The sequence below is a fragment of the Bombina bombina genome, chromosome 5, assembly GCF_027579735.1.
Source record: "Bombina bombina isolate aBomBom1 chromosome 5, aBomBom1.pri, whole genome shotgun sequence".
Classification (NCBI taxonomy): Eukaryota; Metazoa; Chordata; class Amphibia; order Anura; family Bombinatoridae; genus Bombina; species Bombina bombina.
This window is the reverse complement of record NC_069503.1, coordinates 373,217,672-373,238,921: the sequence shown is the minus strand read 5'-3', so window position 1 is coordinate 373,238,921 and position 21,250 is coordinate 373,217,672. Positions and strand designations below refer to the sequence as shown.

The following is a 21,250-nucleotide window of genomic DNA, read 5'->3' as shown; positions in this document are numbered from 1 at the left end:
CAGACACACACACAAAAACACACACACAAAAACACTGAGACACACAAAAACTCAGACACACACATACAAAATATGTAAACTGCACTGCATTAATTAGGAAGCTCATGCCTAGAGCTGCTCCCTGGCTCAGCAGAACATCAAATAAAAGATAAACAGAGCACTCTAAAATAAATCACTGAAGAAAAGGTTTAGGCACGCAAACTATGAAAATTCTGCTCTCTGACTCTGTTCCAAGTCTGTCAGTGCACAGCCCTGGGCCGCATGTCACTGAGCAGTGAGCACAGATAAACAGGCAGGTTTAGGCTAGCAGCGCAACTTTGCAAGCCCCACAGCACACCCACAACATTCATAGTGAAATTGGGCAGGGGAGGAGCAAAGTACAAACAAGCAAAAGCAGCCGGGAAAACTATTTGTTGAAATTGCAGCACTGGCTCAAGGGGCAAAAAAATTGTGTGTCTACAACTTCCCCAGTCCCACTAATGTTCACAAATGCCAGCCTCTAATAAAATAATCTATGCATCTCAACATTGTATTTCTTTGAATTTCAATAAAATTAAAAAAAAAAAAAAAAAAAAAAAAATTTTTTTTTTTTTTTTTTTTTTTTTGGTGTCACCCCCTGGAGGGTGTCACCCGGGTGCGGCCCGCCCCCCCCGCCCCCCCCTAGTGACGCCACTGACTGGGTTGAAAAGTTCCAAGGATAAGCTCAATAACAGAGCACCGGCTTATCAGAACAAAAAGTTCAGTCCCAATGGGGATGGGATGAAGGTGGTGTATAATAAAAGAATCCAGTGGTGGTTCCAAATATAAAATATAAAAGGTTTATTAAAAAGATAATAATAAAAGCAAGAACCAACAGGTAGGGCAAATGCTTGTCCTTGTATCAATGCAACGCGTTTCTCATGCCTGAAGAAACAGCGTTTGAGCTGAGAAACGCGTTGCATTGATACAAGGAGGACAAGCATTTGCCCTACCTGTTGGTTCTTGCTTTTATTATTATCTTTTTAATAAACCTTTTATATTTTATATTTGGAACCACCACTGGATTATTTTATTATACACCACCTTCATCCCATCCCCATTGGGACTGAACTTTTTGTTCTGATAAGCCGGTGCTCTGTTATTGAGCTTATCCTTGGAACTTTTCACCCACTGTTTGGTGTTGCCTGTGCTGATCCAGCTTCCCTGCAGCTTCCCTGGAATCCTTTTGGACTGGTCTTGTTCCTGCTGCCATATAGGATCACAGCAAGCTGGGCTGCTGCAATTGCTCAGTGCGTGCCTGATAGCACTGTATGAGTTTCCCAGTTTGTTTGGATTTGAGAGCTTGCATTGTGTGGCTGTTTTAGGGTCCCAGGTATTGGAAAGGACCTTGACGTGGTACCTGGGCTTGTCCCATTTGGGCAAATGCGGTAACTAACCTTTCCATTTTTGCTTTTAAATCTTAGTTGAGAGCTTGTGAGTGCTGGACTTTCTCTGTGTGTTGTATTAATTTGTTTTGTAATTTTCCCTATGGTTCTTGCACCCAGACCTGTCTGGGGTTAACTGCCTGTGACTCTGGGGACAGCACAGCTTCCTGTGAGTGCCCGTGAGCACCCATGGCTGAGCATGTTGCAGGATCATGGGATGTGGACCTGGTCCGGTATCAGAGCGCAGTCCCCTTGTGTGTTTTGTATATATATATATATATATATATATATATATATATATATATATATATATACACACACACTTATAAAAGGGATAATTCTTATGCTGTATGGGATGATACATAAATTATCTTATGTGCCATATATATTTTTGTTGGGATATTTCCAAATATTAATGCACTCCTTATATTCAGTTAAACATTATACCCTATATAGTTGCGGAAACTAAACCTCCCAAAGTTAAAGGGACACTAAACCCAAATATTTTCTATCATGATTTAGATAGAGCATGCAATTTTAAGCAACTTTATAATTTACTCCTACTCTCAATTTTTCTTCGTGCTCTTGCTATCTTTATTTATAAAGCAGGAATGTGATGCATAGGAGTCGGACCATTTTTGGTTGAGAACCTGGGTTATGCTTGCTTATTGGTGGGTAAATGTAAGCCTCCAATAAGCAAGTGCTATCCATGGTGCTGAACCTAAAATGGGCTGGCTGCTAAGATTAATATTCCTGCTTTTAAAATAAAGAAAGCAAGAGAACAAAGAAAAATAGATAATAGGAGTAAATTAGAAAGTTGATTAAAATTTCATGCTCTATCGGAATCATGAAAGAAAAAAATTTGGGTTCAGTGTCCAAATAAGGACTCATTATGTGGACAAAGAATGGAAGTCATAATGGATGTATTGAGTTTTTAATGTATATAGAGTTTCAAATAAATAAATTTACATCACTCTCCTCGTTTATTCCTAGAGTACTTAAAAGGAAAATCCACTGAGCATCTTTATAATCAAGTCTATATACTCTGTCCCCTCCTCTTTTGTGTTGGGGGATATGATCTATAGTCTGGATGGACAACAGTGATGCATCACCTGAGTGCATACATTTAAAGTGTTTGGACACAGGCGTGAATGTATCGGGGTTTTCTATGTCTCTTACATACACTAGGGCTCTATCCTTAAGAAGGCGTTTAGTTTTACCCACATATTGGATCTGGCACCCCCTGCAGGCGAGGAGATAAATGACGTGATAAGAGTTACAGTTAAGTTTAAACCTGATGTCATATGTGCATTTATTTACTGTGGAGGTAAAATTTGTTCCCTCAACTACATGATTACAAGTTTTGCATCGTTGGGCCTTACACTTATAAAAGCCCAATCTATTTTGTAGCCATGTTCTAGCATTTTTTTGCAGGTAAATCAGAGGGTGCTACCATATTACCAATAGTTTTGCTCTTTCTTGCAACAAATTTGCAACCCCCTATGGCTATTTTTTAAAAGCTAGGGTCTGTGGCTAAAAAGAGGAGGGGGCAGAGTATATAGACTTGATTATAAAGAGGCTCAGTGGATTTTCCTTTTAAATACTAGATCCCCTCTAGGAATAAACAAGGAGAGTGATATAAATGTATTTATTTGAAACTCTATTTACATTTAAAAATTCAATACATCCATTATGACTTCCATTCTTTTTCCACATAAGCAAAGTGTATCGACTAAAATAGGAGAGGAACAGCTTAAGGGAGATTGACTTTACTGACTGGGAAGGTTATAGGGGGTTGGGGGCTAGGCGTAGCCCCTTCCTTTGGATAGCACAGCTATAGCAGGACAATAGAAGAAGGGATGGGCAGTGTAGATAAGCTGCAACTAGCTGATCCTAAATAGGCTAGCACAGGGATTGGCCAGGAGGGGGTATGAACAGGAGTTGAGGAAATTAACTGCCTATAAAGATGATTGCACAATGCTTGGAGCTCACAATAATTATTTTCTTTTTTCAGAGCAGAGCAGTTTTCTTTGTTGCAGAAATGGCTCCAAGGAACAGGATAATTGCTAAGAAATTGGGAAAGAACTTTGTATACTGAAGTCTCATTCATTGTTACATTTCTAGCTGGTAATGTATAAATAGGTTCTACAGCTTAAAGCTGTGATTTAATAGTGTATTTTATATCTATAATTTAATATCAAATAGATCATTGTATCCTATATAATATTCATGCTAGCATTGATTCAATTTACCACTGTAGAAAGGGTTTTTGTTTTTTATACTCATAAGCTATTTTTAGTTACTGGTAAATGTTTTGAAATTGATTGTGGCCAGATCAGACTCATTATGCTGTACTTGTTGATATATTGAATTGTAATAGGTATAAAATGCTCTGGTTGATTATTTAGTCAGTGTTTTTACATGTTTGTTTAAAATTAGGAGCCAGTAATAATATTTAGGAGCCAGGCATATCTTCTGGAGCCAGACAGTTAGATTTGTATATAGATATATGGATAATAACCCTTTAGGAGCCGGGGGTAAAAATTCTAGGAGCCAGTGGCTCTCAGGCTCCTGGGATTGTTGAGCCCTAATTTAAGTCATATATAACTATTTCGGTTAGATAGCTAAATTATACCTCCTGGAAATTATAGTAGCTTTAATATTTACTAGCTATATGTTATATAAGCCATATTCCAAATTCGTTAAGGTTACTGGCTAATCATAAATTGTTCTATCTAGTAACATTAAATGGTGATATTTTATAGTTAAGTTATTTTGAGGTAAAGTCATTTCCTAATAATAACGTGACCATATCCAGGATACAGGCGATTTAATTGAATATTAATTAATCTAATTAACCTTACTTTATATTATAATTTTTATATGGTAATAATCAATTTATATATATGGTCATAACCAATAGTCTATTTACTGCATACATATAATCACTGTGTTTATAAAAACAACCTGTTCAGAAATAAGCAAATATTTTAATTTGGGATATTTATTTATTTAATTTGATATTTGATAGTAAGCTTGTTGTCATTAATTGCTAAATATCTCAATAGTGTGATTTTGGAGTGCGCTTCTGGAATTATATAACAATTTTCTGGGGTGCACTGCTAAGATTCTACTATATGAATTGGGGGTATTGCTGACAATAATTTTATTGTTGTTATTAATATTCATAATCCATAAATAATCTCATTGGGAGGGCACTCCTAAACTGTACTCATATTTATTGAATACACAGCTGAAATATTCTATTAAGCAAAATATCTAATGGAGGGGAGAGAACGGGGGTTTAAAGGATAAGGATACAGAACAATCTGATCAGGAATATGATGCAGATGATGAAGTCTCAGCAACAAGGTTGCTGCCGTTATCTAGGCATTTAAAGACAAAATTAGTGGAAAACGCTGAGAAGGCCCTGAATGGGTTATAGGTTTTGCTTTCTATGCACAGACAAAAGGGATGATGAGGTATTTGCATTTGATCGCTGATTGTTACATGGATGGCATATGGGGGGTTCTTACAAATTCCCAGAAGTTTTGAGAGAAAAACTAGGGAAGGAGGTAGCCTTAGGAAGGATGGCAGGCCCCCCCTTTAATGACAAACAGCTAAAGAATTTGATTAAATTATCTTTGGGAGTGGTTACCAAAAAAGAGGCTGGTAAATTCTGAATGATTCAGCGATTATCCTACCCTAAGGGTCAGTCAGTAAATTATGCATCAGCATCCTACCAGCATTTGACCAGGCAGTAAATTTGGTTAGGTTGGCAGGCTGGGTCCTGATTTAGCAAAAGTTGATATGGAATCTGCATTCAGACTACTACCTATAAAGCCAAAAAGTTTTGTTTTGATGGGATGCAAATTTGAGGGCAAGTTTTATATTGACAAATATCTGCCTATGGGGTGTGCTATATCTTGTGTGGATTTTGAAATGTCCAGCACTTTTGCATTGGCTGGTAGAGAGAAGGGCAGGTGAGAGTAGTATCGTGCATTACCTTGATTACTTCATGGTAGTAGGTAGAAAGGGTACAGGAGAATGTGATAGAGTTCTTAATGTACTGCTGAAAATGTTTGTAGAAATGGGGGTTCCAGTGGCAGATGACAAATCAGAGTGTCCCTGTTCTAAGTTATTCTTTCTAGGCATTTAGAGTTATTCAGTAATCCCCATTGCAGATTGCCCCAAGATAAGGTTGTGAAGATAAGGGAGGCCATACGGCAGGTGATTTATAAAAGAAGGTATCACTTGGAATATGCAGAAATTACTGAGGCTGTTACATTTTGCATGCAGGGTGATTCCAGAGGGAAGAATCATTAAAAGAAGGTTGGAAGTGAGTACCAGAGGGGTTGTAAAGCCTAGTCACATGATTTGACTGAACAGTCAATAAAAAGGGGATTTAAAAGTATGAGATCATTTCCTAAGTAGTTTTAATGGCATCAGGATTTGGGAGCAGAAGGTGACAGCTAATGAAATCCGGTTATATACAGATGCTGCAGGAAGGGCAGGGTTAGGGGCTTATTTGGATGGCAGAAGATGCGTGGGTAAGTGGCTGCAGGCTTGGCATGAAAAGGGTTGGTGTTACTTGAATCTTTCCCAATTGTGACAGCGATAGAACTATGGGGGAAAGAATTGGCTAACAAAAGCATTTTGTTCCAGTCTGACATAGAGGAGTTGTAATTGTATTAAATAACCTATCAGCATCTTCCCCTCAGGCCATAGCATTCACGCAGCCTCTAGTTTTAAAATGTTTAGAGCATAATATAAAGTTATAAACACATACCAGCAGTTAAGAATGTCGTAGCTGATGCTTTATCAAGGTTTAAATGGGAGGCCTTTAGGAAGCTTGCACCCAATGCGGCGCAGAAAGGCAAGGATTGCCCCATTTATCTTTGGCAGATTGGGAGCAATTAGAGGTAATCAATGGTTTGGTCAGACAATCATTGACAACACGGACATGGATATTTTTGGACAATTTGGTATAACCTAGGCACGCAGGTATCAAGAAAGGCAACTTAAGCACTGTAATGGCAGGAATCTCCTTTGCGCAGCTGTTGGAGGAAGTGGATGCGACAAAAAAGATTCCTGGTTAGGAAAAGGGTTAGAGGTTGGTCAGCGGAGAGATTGGAAATCTTAGAAAACAAGGTTTGTACTGCTGGTTTTGAGAATACAATTTTTGCGACAATATTTATGCTGGCTTTGGGAAAGCATTGAGGATGGAATGCCTGTAGAATCAGGACTAATATTCATATGAAGATCAGACAGATAGGGAAGGGAAAGGGGCTTGGATAACTTCTAAAGCAACAGGGGGTAAATATGTCCTGTTTCACATGTGAGAGGCTATTTAGGTGTGGCCCCTGCTAAGGGCGTCATGTTCTTTAGGCACAAGAATGGTAGTAGTTTAACCAGGTTCCAGTTCAAAAGGGTTTTTTCATTAGTAGTGGAGAAGCTAGGTTACGTTGTGGTGATAATGTGTTGTTTGGTGTGTCCATTTCAGGTAGAGCCACAAGATTATGGATAATCAGACACTCCTACGTGCACTGGGCAGCTTCACACACAGCTGCAACCAGACAGGGAGCAAACTTAGGTTTTAGTTCTAAAGAAGCAGGAAGTAGGTGGATTGGGAAGAGAGGGATGAAATGAAACCAGTTATTGGGGACAGCACAGATCTCTACGAGAAAGTGGGGTCTACCCGATATCTTAATTATACACCTGGGTGGGAACGACATAGGTTTGGTTCCTTCGATTGAGCTACAGGAGCAGGTAAAATAAATATTCAGCTGGTTCAAGCTAAAATGGGTGGGGACTGAACTAGTCTGGTCTCTGTCTTGGAGGGATAGTGTCACACAGGAAGGATGGACATTGAGTGGTGGTCTGCCGGTAAAAATAACATGCTCGCCTGCTCTTCAAACCTTGTGTTATTTGCTATGTCCTACAACTTCTTAGTCACGTGGGGCCGCCTATTTCTTTACAATGCTGGTGCCTTGATCTGTATGATCGGACAAGAGTAGGAAAAAGGTAAACCAGGCTGTTAGGATCTGTTATGATCCAACAAGGGTAGTAAAAAGGTAAATCAGGCTGTTATGATCTGTTATGATCCGACAAGAGTAGGAAAAAGGTAAACCAGGCTGTTATGATCTGACAAGAGTAGGAAAAATGTAAACCAGGCTGTTATGTTCTGTTATGATCCGACAAGAGTAGGAAAATGTAAACCAGGCTGTTATGATCTGTTATGATCCGACAAGTGTAGGAAAAATGTAAACCAGGCTGTTATGATCTGTTATGATCCGACAAGAGTAGGAAAAATGTAAACCAGGCTGTTATGTTCTGTTATGATCCGACAAGAGTAGGAAAATGTAAACCAGGCTGTTATGATCTGTTATGATCCGACAAGTGTAGGAAAAATGTAAACCAGGCTGTTATGATCTGTTATGATCCGACAAGAGTAGGAAAAGGTAAACCAGGCTGTTATGATCTGTTATGATCCAACAAGAGTAGGAAAAATGTAAACCAGGCTGTTATGATCTGTTATGATCCGACAAGAGTAGGAAAAGGTAAACCAGGCTGTTATGATCTGTTATGATCCGACAAGAGTAGGAAAAAGATAAATCAGGCTGTAATGATCTGTTATGATCCGACAAGAGTAGGAAAAGGTAAACCAGGCTGTTATGATCTGTTATGATCCGACAAGAGTAGGAAAAGGTAAACCAGGCTGTTATGATCTGTTATGATCCGACAAGAGTAGGAAAATGTAAACCAGGCTGTTATGATCTGTTATGATCCGACAAGAGTAGGAAAAGGTAAACCAGGCTGTTATGATCTGTTATGATCCGACAAGAGTAGGAAAAAGGTAAATCAGGCTGTTATGATCTGTTATGATCCGACAAGAGTAGGAAAAATGTAAACCAGGCTATTATGATCTGTTCTGAGGTCTGAGATCTGAGGGCCATCGTAAAGACCCTTACAAGGTAAGAAAAGGTCACTAGGTGTGCTTTGGTTGGCGGCAAGAGGGTCCTCTTTTGGTGGCGGGAAGTGGGCGTCCTGGCACGTGGGTAATGCAGTAATGGGGGGAGGTGTGTAGGGTACGGGGGCGGGGTATTGGTCTGTCGGTCAAACCCACAAGCCCTCCTAGTCTGCAGACCTTTCGGCCCGTTACTAGCAAATTGACGCCCCTGAGTTGCGCGCGGTCACGCTCCTTGGTTACGTGGGGACGCCCAGTTCTCTCGTCATGCTGTTGCATGAATTGTGTTATCAATTCAAATCCAAATTGGATTAAGGATATGTTATTATCCTAGTAGTTGAGGATCGCTCATTTTTCATAATTTAGATTTGAATTTAATAAATGTGACCTTTTCTAACGCCAAATCTGTGTCTGTCATTATTGGTATATGAAAATTGGGTAAAAGGGGTTACCAAACTAAAGGTAAAGTGGGAGCATTTGGGTAGCAGGTACCTGTGAAGATAGTTAAAGTGTAAATCCCTTAAGCAAAGTGTATCGACTAAAATAGGAGAGGAACAGCTTAAGGGAGATTGACTTTACTGACTGGGAAGGTTATAGGGGGTTGGGGGCTAGGCGTAGCCCCTTCCTTTGGATAGCACAGCTATAGCAGGACAATAGAAGAAGGGATGGGCAGTGTAGATAAGCTGCAACTAGCTGATCCTAAATAGGCTAGCACAGGGATTGGCCAGGAGGGGGTATGAACAGGAGTTGAGGAAATTAACTGCCTATAAAGATGATTGCACAATGCTTGGAGCTCACAATAATTATTTTCTTTTTCCCTCCCTCCCTCCCTAGAAATGACGAAGCCTAGCCCAAGGAAGAGGTCACGCACAAGAGCGATCACAAGCGACACGGCTAAGGGCAGATGCTGTGGTGTTTCCGCCACTCAGATTAAGACCGCCCGTGTAGCGCCCCTTAAGGGTTTTTTCGCCACGAAGCAGGAAATCAGCTACTGGTCTGTCGGTCAGAGCTGGTGGATGGCATAGAGAAATCATGGCATTTTTAGTGGTATATTTCATGACGCGGCGGGAAGTGGGCGTCCTGGCACGTGGGTAATGCAGTAATGGGGGGAGGTGTGTAGGGTACGGGGGCGGGGTATTGGTCTGTCGGTCAAACCCACAAGCCCTCCTAGTCTGCAGACCTTTCGGCCCGTTACTAGCAAATTGACGCCCCTGAGTTGCGCGCGGTCACGCTCCTTGGTTACGTGGGGACGCCCAGTTCTCTCGTCATGCTGTTGCATGAATTGTGTTATCAATTCAAATCCAAATTGGATTAAGGATATGTTATTATCCTAGTAGTTGAGGATCGCTCATTTTTCATAATTTAGATTTGAATTTAATAAATGTGACCTTTTCTAACGCCAAATCTGTGTCTGTCATTATTGGTATATGAAAATTGGGTAAAAGGGGTTACCAAACTAAAGGTAAAGTGGGAGCATTTGGGTAGCAGGTACCTGTGAAGATAGTTAAAGTGTAAATCCCTTATGAGTCCTTAACTTTGGGAGGTTTAGTTTCCGCAACTATCTAGGGTATAATGTTTAACTGAATATAAGGAGTGCATTATTCTTTTGAAATATATTCTTATCCCCAAAAAAATATATATGACACATAACAGATAATTTATGTATCGTCCCATACAGCATAAGAATTGTCCCTATTATAATGTGTATGTATATATATATATATATATATATATATATATATATATATATATATATATATATATATACTGTATATATATCAGTCATGGAACTATGTGCAGCTAGTTTTATTAAGTAGGCAGGAAAGGGTTAACTAATTTTTTTTATTATATAATTATTTAAGTGTTCTCTCTTTAAATAGAGGTCCCAGCTACGGCAGAAAACAGCAGTGATCAAGTGTGGTGGAGCCATACGAAACATGTTTGCATCTGCCGAGCTGACACCCTGGATCTGCCGTGTGTAGAGCTGATGCTCACTTTGCTTTTATTGCTGTGTTCCCAATAAAGTATTTTTTTACTTTACAACGTGACCCTGGCTGTTTGCTTCTTCCTGTATCACGTGATGCCCGGAAGTATTTTGATTCCTAGTTGTATTGGTTGCGCCCTGGACGGAGGCGTCTCTCTCTGGGCTCCCGAAACAGGATGGAAGGATCTGCTGACCGATGCCGATGCTGAAGACACGCTGCTCGTTTGCATGGTCCCCCAGCACCACTTATCTGTGTTTGTACTACAAATGTTTTTGTGCAAGGCAAACCTTAGCTAAAGGAGAGAGATACACAGAAACCAGATTTATCAAGGTGAATTCACGAGGAGAGTAAAACGAAAAACAATTAATAATAAAACTCTCTAAATTAGGTTAAAATGTTCTAACTAAAATAGAAACATTGTTACACCATCTTTGATTACTATAAAAACATAGACCTCCACCCTTTTCTGACTTAGCGAAAGATTGCAATTGGCTCTAAACAGAGTAAAGCCAGGAAGCTCTACTAAGTCCCTAGGTAAAGAGTCATTCACCCAGGTTTCAGTAAAACAAAACACAGATGCATCAGGAAAAAACTTAATTGATCCAACAAGCAGTTGCAACTTGGACATCTTATTACATAGTGACTGAACATTAGAGAGAACTATACAAGAGAGACACTCTGTCTCGCACAAGCTCTCTGCTTCTTCATATTATTACCACCAGGAGAAAAGTAATTTGTTAAAATATCTTGAGGAATAGGTTGAAAGTCAGGTAAGATATTACTTGGCAGAGTTCCTACTGATAAACAAGCCATATTGGTTAAAAGTGATGCAAATCATGCTACAGTATACAACATTTTACATAAAAACAAACAAACATATGAGACACCAAAACACTATGGCTGCCTCTCTGGGCGCCATATTAAGAGAAGCTTAAACACGTAAAGATGAGTTCCCAAAGTCTGTGCAATAGTAGTTTGGCACCACTGGGCATCCAGACCAATTCTCTTTGTCCAGACACTAGAACAAGTTTGGAAACTATGTCAGGCCAAATGCTGAGATTTTAGATTAGCATGCCACAACTTTGTCTTGTTTGTATCAGAGGATCCAGGTGAAGGAAATCCAGTTTTGTTTGTAATTGATGGCTCATGAGCAAAGCAGCTGAGGAACAGCCTGTTGTGGCACATGGTTTTGTGGTACTGAAAGTATCAAGATCCTCCGCTTTATTTGTGCCCACTGTAGTGGTTGTGTGGACCGGTCCAGCAAAAATCAATATGTAGGAGAGACTATGGGGTAGATTTATTAAGCAGTGGATGCTGCAATCTGCCCCTGAGAACACTGCCAGAAACAGAAGTTAAGAAGCAGCGGTCATAAGACCGCTGCTCCTTAACTTGTCCGCCACCTCTTAGGTGGCGGACTTCAATCATACCGATCAGATATAATCGGATGATTCACACCCCCTGCTAGCATCCACAAATGTGCAGGGGGCAGCACTGCACAAGCATTTCACCAGAAATTCTTGTGCAATGTTAAATGCCGACAGTGTATATTGTTGCTATTTAGCGATGTCTGGTGGACATGATTCGCTACAGCGAATCATGCCCGCCCACCATTTGATAAATCTGCCCCAAGGGTGTTTAGGACAAATTCAGGCTTTTATTTGATTCTTCTGCCTGGGCTTTTAGAATTGTATACAACCTAAAAATTTTGCTACAAACTTTTCAAAGTTAATATCCAGTCTTGGCCACCAAACAGGCTGTTTGTTTCATGTGAACAACTCCAGGATGGCCTTCATGGAGCAGTTGCATCATTTTAGTTTCCCTGGAATTACAACTCTAGAACCAATAGAATACAGTTATCATGAGTTGTTAGTTCTCATTTTTTATGACTAGATGGTTGGCACCAATCATGCTATACAAAAGAACATATTTGGCAAAGTAGTGGATCCGAGTCAACCTACTTAGCAATGTATTTTGCGCCCATGGTGAGAGTATCTGCCATTGGAGAATCTTGTGTCATTTTGTACAACCCTTGTACCATAGGCAACCTAGAATATGCATCAGCATAATCTTGATAGGAGCAATATTGTATTTTATAGCAATATTCTCTTAGGAACAAAGCATAACGCCCGAAGACAGTTAGCTGTGGTTGTTAAAATTCCCTTTTTTGGGCTGAAAATTGACAGCAAGGGCTTATGATCCATTATCAACATGAACTGGCACCCATAAAGATAGACATTAAACTTCTTGACTGCCCAAACAATAAGTGCTTCTTTATTAATCTGAAAATAGTTACATTCTGAGCTGGTTAGGGATTTGGAGGCAAAAATCAACAAGTTGTTCAGAGGCATCTGTCATAACATGGGATTAAACAGCTCCCAGTAGATAGGGAGAAGCAACACAAGCCACTGTGACTGATTTCTCTGTATCATAGTGCACCAAAATTCTGGCGGATTAAATTAAGATTTTTGTGTTCCCAATTGCTGCTTCACACAGAGGAGCAGGAGACAATTATGCCTTAGCATCCAAAATCTAAGAGGGTATAGCATGTCTGTCATCCTCTGACAGAAGCAGTGCACTTGCATAGATCTGTGATCTTAAGGGCTTTTTTATAGCTGTACCTTACACTTCAAGGAGCATTAAACTACTTTGCACAACTACAAAAGAATAATAACTACTCAATATGTTATTGCATTTCATCCTGTTCCTGCAGCTCTTTACAAATCAGTTCTCCTGTATTTAACTGAAAATTTGCCAGATACTGAAGCTCCGCCTCTTTGTACTGGGGGCTGCCATCTTGGAGCTCAGGTATTCTCCCAGCCTGTGACAGAAGCTGTGCACACCCACAGATCAGCAATATTATCCACGTTTTTACAGCTGTATAATGTGCTTCAGCTTTAGTGTGCATGATACATTATGGCAACGTTGGGCAAGCGCTCAGAGCCAGCGCCGGGAACATCTGCTCCAGCGATGACGTGGCGCTAGGACATGTCACAAGTAAGGGAGTTTAGAAAAAACGTTTGCATGCGCAAAGGGATCTGCTGCACAATAATGGAGTACTCAAATATAATTCATATGTGAGACGCTTCAATTTGCATGCAATATTTCTAATACCTTTTAAGTATTAGAAATATTGCATGCAAATATAAATGTTCCACATTTGAATTATGTGAATTGCGCATTCAAACGTTTATTATAAGCACCCTCACTTGTGAAAGAATTATTACATTATTTATTACAACATTTATATATATATATATATTATTGTAAACATGGCAGCCTCCACGAGCAACACGTGTATATATATATATATATATATATATATATATATATATATATATATATATATATATATATATATATATATATCAATGTCCAATAATAAGCACTCTCTGGGTTTAAGCACGGCACACTTTTATTGAGCAGTGACGTTTCGGGGCATTCACCCCTTCCTCAGAGAACCCAAAATGTGATACAAGCAGTGTTAATAATCAACAAGCCCCTCCCCCATCTCAATTCAACCAATCACACAAGTAGGAGATGATGTATACAAATAATTCATCAAAACCAATCATCATCAATAATTCATCATACGTAGGAGATGATGTATACAAATAATTCATCAAAACAAATCATCAATAATTCATCATATCTAATATCATAAGAGTGTAGAAACTAGTGAGACCTGAAACATTATACAGTGATATATTGGAATAGTGATATAAAAGTGGACATGGATCTGTATCATAAGTAAAACTAAACAATTAACTAAACAGCAACAGCGTGTAGCAGAAAAAGACACACACTTAACAGACACACTTAGTGCCATAGGGCAAGGGAAAGGAAACATATCCATAAAAATACTAGGCAATTTGCATCTCAACTCAGTGGAGCCGCCATTACTTACCACGCTAACTTCAGCGTGTTCGGCGGTGGGTGTGGTCACCATCCATGATCAAAGCAATATTCTGCTCATGTGACAAGAAACTGGTCAATCACAGCGCGGTGTTAGGCGATGAATATTTTTTTGAGCACCCTGGTCTAGAGTTATTGTTGGCAAGTGAGAGTGCGCCATTTGGTGTTTATTTATATAAATATATATATATATATATATATATATATATATATATATATATATATATATATATATATATAAAGTTAGAAAAAGGCATGCACTCTCTGGATTTGTGCAAAAAAAAAAATGCTTTAATGGCACATGAAACAGGTAACGTTTCAGGGATCAATCACCCCTTCATCAGATCACTTGGTCTGATGAAGGGGTGATTGATCCCTGAAACGGTACCTGTTTGATGTGCCATTAAAGCTTTTTATTTGCACAAATCCAGAGAGTGCATGCCTTTTTCTAACTTTATGAGTACTTTTGCCTGCACCCTGGTATTTGTCCTTTAGGTGAGAGTGCGCTCTACATTGGAAATTGTATGTATGTATATATATATATATATATATATATATACATACATACATACATACATATACACACACATACATACACATATATACACACACACATGTTGCTTGTGGAGGCTACCATGTTTACAAGCGTCTGAGCTTGCTCTGAAAAGTCCCAGCTTTTCCAGCATGCTGGAAATGCTGGGACTTGCATCATCAGCAAAGGTCCAGCGCTAAGCTTTGAAGCCTTCACAAAATGCTCCAAGCGTGCTATGAGTCGCTTGCCGAACGCAGCTTGTATGAGCTTTTGATTTTTTTTATTTTTTACACAATTTTACAGTCACACAAAATAAATTAAAAAAAAGTTCTCAACAATAATATACAGCAATGCAGCCAAAGAAAAAATTGTAAAGCTCCTGCTTTGTATCATGCACCCTAACCTGAAGCACATTATACAGCTGTTAAAAAAATAGGCAATAATCTGTGAGTGTGCACAGCTTTTATCCCAGACTGTAAAAATACCTGAGCTCCAAGATGGCAGCGCCCAGTACAAAGAGGCGGATCTTCAGTATCTGGCACCTTTAAGCTATAAACCAGGAGAATAGATTTGAAAAGAGATACAGGAACAGGATGAAATGCAATAACACAGTGAGTAGTAACAATTCTAGGGTAGTTGTGCCCAGCAGTTTAATGTCCCTTTCAGTTTAGCTCACATAAAAGATAGCAGAATAGTACATTTTCTGTAGTATTTTGCACAGTTTAAAAGTTACATAACAAATATAAGCTCTAAGATGGCAGCACCCAGTGTGAAGATGCAGAGCTTCACTAATACTTGTAATGGGTTCAAATAAGAGTGACTTTGAAGGGAGCTACAAGCACAGAATGAAAACAATAGCATGGTGAGTAGTAACCATACTACTGTAGTTTTTTTATGTCAATGCTTGAACCTTCTCCTCTCATGTGTGACTATCCTTTTCTACCACGAGCCCAAAACTAACTACTCTCTGAAGAATTCACAAGTTAAAAGGACATGAAACACAAATATTTTCATTCATGATTCAGATAGAGCATGGCATTTTAAACAACTATCTAATTTAAAGGGACATAATACTCATATGCTAAATCACTTCAAAACTGAAGCAGTATAACTATATAAAGCTGACAGGAAAATATCACCTGAGCATCTCTATAGCGCTGCGGAATCTGTTGGCGCTCTACAAATAACCAATAATAATAATAATAATCTCTATGTAAAAAAGGAAGATATTTTACCTCACAATCTCCTCAGCTCAGCAGAGTAAAAAGTTATACTCAGCTGCTCCCAGCTGCAGGTAAAAAAAAATAAAAAATGAAGAAATGAACAGCAGCCAATCAGCATCAGCAGTGCTGAGGTCATGAACTCTTTTACTGTGATCTCTTGAGATTTGACTTAACTCTCATGAGATTTCATTGTAAACTTCCCTAATCTGAATAGGGAAATAATATGAGAGTGCGCGAGGCTCATCCTTTCAGCTGTCCCAGGACAGACATACTAATATGCTGCTTAGAAGTTCAGGTGATATTTTCTAGTCAGCTTTTTACAGCTATGCTGCATCACTTTCAAGTGTTTAAACATTTGGATATTATGGCCCTTTAATTCTATTATCTAATATGTTTTGTTCTCTTGGTATAATTAGTTGAAAAATATACCTAGGTAGGCTCAGGAGTTGCTGATTGGTGGCTTCACTTATATGCCTCATGTTATTGGTTCCCCAATGCGTTTAGCTATTTCCCAGTAGTGCACTGCTTATTCTTAAACAAATGATGCAAGATAATAAAGTAAATTAAATTGCAAAGTTGTTTAAAATTGTATTCTTTATCTATATAATTTGGGTTTTATGTCCCTTAAACTTGTAATCCATTTTTTTGGCAGTGAGCTCCATTGCTGTGGCAATATCAAAAGCCTTATTAAAGATAAAGTCAACATCTGTTAGTTACCATTTCTGTATTGTGGTATTATGACTTCATATAATAAACATGTCACAGAGCTACTGTCAAGTAATTCACAAAGTTACTGGCAAGCTAGCACAAGGGAATGGTGAAACATCTCACATCCTTCTCAGGCGACTGGCGCTAACTGTAAATACAAATATTTCTATACTTGCTATGGCTTGGTGTGATATTGATCTGTGAGAATGTTAAGTCCTCTAATGGTTTAGTAACCGGCTTGCCTGGAAACAGCAGGTCACACAGTGTGCCATATACAGATTGCAATCAAGAAAAGCTATGTTGGCCAGCTCCTGCCACAGTAATGCCTGTGGTAGCAATGTAGAGTGTCCTCCAGTGTTAGTGTGGGAGTTAGAGGAAAGTTTCAGTCCCCAATGTCAGCCAAATTAGATGCCCTAAAAACAGTTAAACGGAAGGCTCAGTCCCCAATGTCAGCCAAATTAGATGCCCCAAAATAACCAGGTCGGTTACTCACCGCCCTTCGTAATTAGACATCCATGCCGAAAGCAGGGGGACTCTTCCTTGTTAGTCCGAGTCGGTAAACCAGCTGCAACAAACGATCACATGCTGGCTCCCCGAACTCTGCGTTACTTCCGGGTCTTCGATGACGTCATGGACACTCCTCCACCATGTGCCGGGTTGCGTTCAAACAGCAACGGCTGAACCACTTGGAAACTGAAAGGTGCCTGGCTCTAGGGAAAGTAGTAAGCTGCAATCACAAAGGAACGTAACCAGTACCCTTTCGTTAAAACGAAGATTCTTTATTGAAGTCACATTAAAAACCAGGATACCAGAAAAATCAACTGAAAGACTTCAATAAAGAATCTTCGTTTTAACGAAAGGGTGCCGGTTATGTTCCTTTGTGATTGCAGCTATATACAGATTGCCCCATGGTGGTTATGAAAAACATAATTTATGTAAGAACTTACCTGATACATTAATTTCTTTCATGGTGGCGAGTGTCCACGATTTGTTATACATGGGATATACAATTCTTACCAGGAGGAGGCAAAGTTTCCCAAACCTCAAAGCCTATAAATACCCCACCCACCTCACTCATATCTCAGTTTAACGTATAGCCAAGAAGTGAGGTGTAAAAAAGGAGTAAGAAAAAGTCATAAAAAAAAGGAACAGGAAAAAAAATGTGCTCTGTTAAAAACAACCCATAATAGGGAGAGGACCTTGTGGACTCTCGGCACCATGAAAGAAATGGATTTATCAGGTAAGTTCTTATATAAATTATGTTTTCTTTCATATGGGTGGCAAGAGTCCACAATTTGTTACACATGGGATATAATACCCAAGATGTGGAAGTCCACGAGTAACAAAATAAAAAAGAGAGGGATAAAATATAAACAGCTTTTTTTCTGGTGAAAAATAATATCCAAATTAAAGTCTTTTAATAACTAAAAAACTTAAAAAAAAAAAATGTATAGGCCACAGAATCAGAGTGACCACTGCCTGAAGAACCTTTCTACCAAAAGTTGCTTCTGAAGAGGCAAAAAAAACAACAACATGGTAAAATTTGGTAAAAGTATGCAAAGAAGACCAAGTTGCTGCTTTGCAGATTTGATCATCTGAAGCCTCATTCTTGAAAACCCAAGATGTGGCAACTGATCTTGTAGAATGAGCTGTAATTCTTTGAGGTGGAGACTGGCCCGCTTCCAAATAAGCTTTGTAAATCAGAAGTTTTCACAAAGAGGCTAAAGAAATAGCAGAAGCTTTCTGACCCTTCCATGAACCAGAAAAAATATCAAACTAGAAGACTTTCTAAAATATTTAGTGGCAGCAACATAATATTTCAAAGCTCTGACAACATCCAAAAAATGTAAAAAAAAATCAGCATCATTTTTAGGATAAGGACACAAAGAGGGAACAACTATTTCCCTGTTAATGTTGTTATAACTAACAACCTTAGGCAAAAACTTGAAAGTAAAAAAATCAAGTAAGGAGTTTCACAAGAAAGGGCAGATAATTCAGCAACTCTTCTAGCAGAGGACATAGCTAAAAGAAACAAAACTTTCCAAGAAAGTAGTGTAATGTCTAAAGAATGCATAGACTCAAAAGGAGGAGCCTGTAAAATTTGTAACACTTGATTGAGACTCCATGGAGGAGAAATAGATTTAATAACCGGTTTTATTCTAGACAAAGCCTGAACAAAACAATGAATGTCTGGAAGATGAGCAATCTTTAAGTGAAACATTACAGAAAGAACAGATATCTGTCCTTTCGAGGTACTGGCAGATAAATCTTTATCTAAACCATATTGAGGAAACTGAAGAATTCTAGGAATTCTTAAAAGTATGCCAAGAAAAATTATTAGTGGCACACCAGGAAATATAAGTTTTCCAAACTTTATAATAAATTTTCCTGGAAACAGGTTTTCTTGCTTGAATCATAGTATTAATTACAGAGTCTGAAAAACCTCTGTGACTGAGAACTAGGCATTCAATCTCCACACCATTAAGTTCAGAGATTTTAGGTCTGGATGAAAGAAGGGACCTTGAGACAGAAGGTCTGGTCTTAGAGGAAGATGCCATGGCGGGTAGCTGGACATCCGAACTAGGTCTGCATACCAAATTCTGAAAAGTTATGCAGGAGCTATCAGAAGTACAGATTATTGTTCAATCTTGATTTTTTAAATCACTCTGGGCAGTAGAACTAGTGGAGGAAATATATAAGCTTATTGGAATGACCAAGGGACTGGTAGAGCATCCGTCATTACTGCCTGATGATCCCGTGACCTTGCAAGGTATCTGGGAAGTTTCTTGTTCAAACAAGAGGCCATGAGATCTATTTGAGGAAGACCCCATATCTGAACAATTTGTAAGAATACATCCTGATGGAGAGATCATTTCCCCGTGTGTAATGACTGACGGGTGAGATAATCTGCCTCCCAGTTGTCCACACCTGGGATGTCAATCGCAGTGATGAGACATGAATTGGTTTCTGCCCAAGAAAGTATCCGGGATACTTCTTTCATGGCTAGGTAACTTCGAGTTCCCCCTTGATGATTGACATATGCCACTGTTGTGATATTGTCTGTTTGAAAACGAAGGTAAGCTTCATTCTTCAAAAGAGGCCAAGCTTGAGAGCTTTGAAAAGAGCACAGAGTTCTAAGATATTGATCAGAATCTTTGTTTTCTGAACATTCCAAACTCACTGTGTAGTTAGGGACCCTCATACAGCTCCCCAACCCGTAAGACTTGCATCTGTTGTAATCACAGACCAGGTAGGGTGAACGAAGGAAGCCTCTTGAAGAAATTGGTGGTTTAGCCACCATGTCAGAGAAAAACGAGTGTTGGGATCTAAGAATATTTGTTGTGATATTCAAGTATAATCCTCCACCATTGGTGCAACATGCAAAGTTGAAGGGGCCTCATATGAAAACGAGCAAAGGGGATCGCGTCCGATACTGGAATCATTAGGCCTAACACCTCCATGCACATAGCCACTGAAGGGTATGAAAGAGACTAAATGTTCAGACAAGCTGAAACTAACTTTATTCGTCTCTTTTCTGTCAGGGAAAGAGTCATGGACACTGAGTCTATTTGGAATCCCAAATATGTGACCTTTGTCTGAGGAATCAAAAAAACTCTTTCGAAAATTGATCTTCCAACAATGATTTTGAAGAAACAACAGTTGATTTGTGTGAGATTCTGCTAAATGAGTAGATTGAGCTAGAACCAAGACATCGTCCAAATAAGGAAACACTGCAATACCCTGCTCTCTGATTACAGATAGAAGGACACCGAGAACCTTTGAGAATATTCTTTGTGCTGTTGCTAGACCAAACGGAAAAGCAACAAACTGAAAATGCTTTTATAGAAAAGAGCATCTCAGAAACTGAAAAATGATCTGGATGAATAGGGATGTGAAATAAGCATCCTGTAAGTCGATTGCGGATATATATAATGACCTTGCTGAACAAAAGGCAGAATAGTCCTTATAGTTTCAATTTTGAAAGTTGGTATTCTCACAAATCTGTTTAGAGTTTTCAGATTCAATATTGGTCTGAAGGAATTCTCCTTCTTTGGTACAATGAATAGATTTGAGTAAAAACCCTGTCCTTGTTCCTGAAGAGGAACTGGAACACTTACTACCATAAGCTCTATATGTGAGACACATGTTAGGAAAGCCTGAGCTTTTAACAGATGTTTTGGAACATGAGTCAGATAAAACAGTCACCTTGCAGGTCTGACTTTGAAACCAATGCGATATCCCTGAGAGATAATATTCTGAATCCTGGGATTTTGGACAGATTCTGACCAAATTGTTTGAAAAAGTTTTAACCTGCCGTCTAACAGAAGAACTGGGTTGGGGGATGTACACTTATGCTGTTTTCTGGACAGGATTAGGTTTCTTGAATTGTTTTGATTTATTCCAATTGGAAGAAGGTCTCCAATTAGAGTCAGGGGCTTTTGGAGAAGGAAAGGCTTTTGATCTTTGTTTCGAAAAGTACGAAAACGATTAGGAGCCTTAAATTTCCCCTTAGATCTATA

General features: G+C 39.0%; 1 long non-coding RNA gene across 1 annotated transcript; it reads left to right on the top strand.

Annotated features, from left to right (window-relative positions):
* Window positions 1-3,374: 3,374 nt before the first annotated feature.
* Window positions 3,375-9,774, top strand: LOC128660381 (uncharacterized). The gene is made up of 2 exons (XR_008402524.1): window positions 3,375-3,530; window positions 9,205-9,774. It is a non-coding gene; the product is annotated as an uncharacterized LOC128660381 (long non-coding RNA).
* Window positions 9,775-21,250: the final 11,476 nt, after the last annotated feature.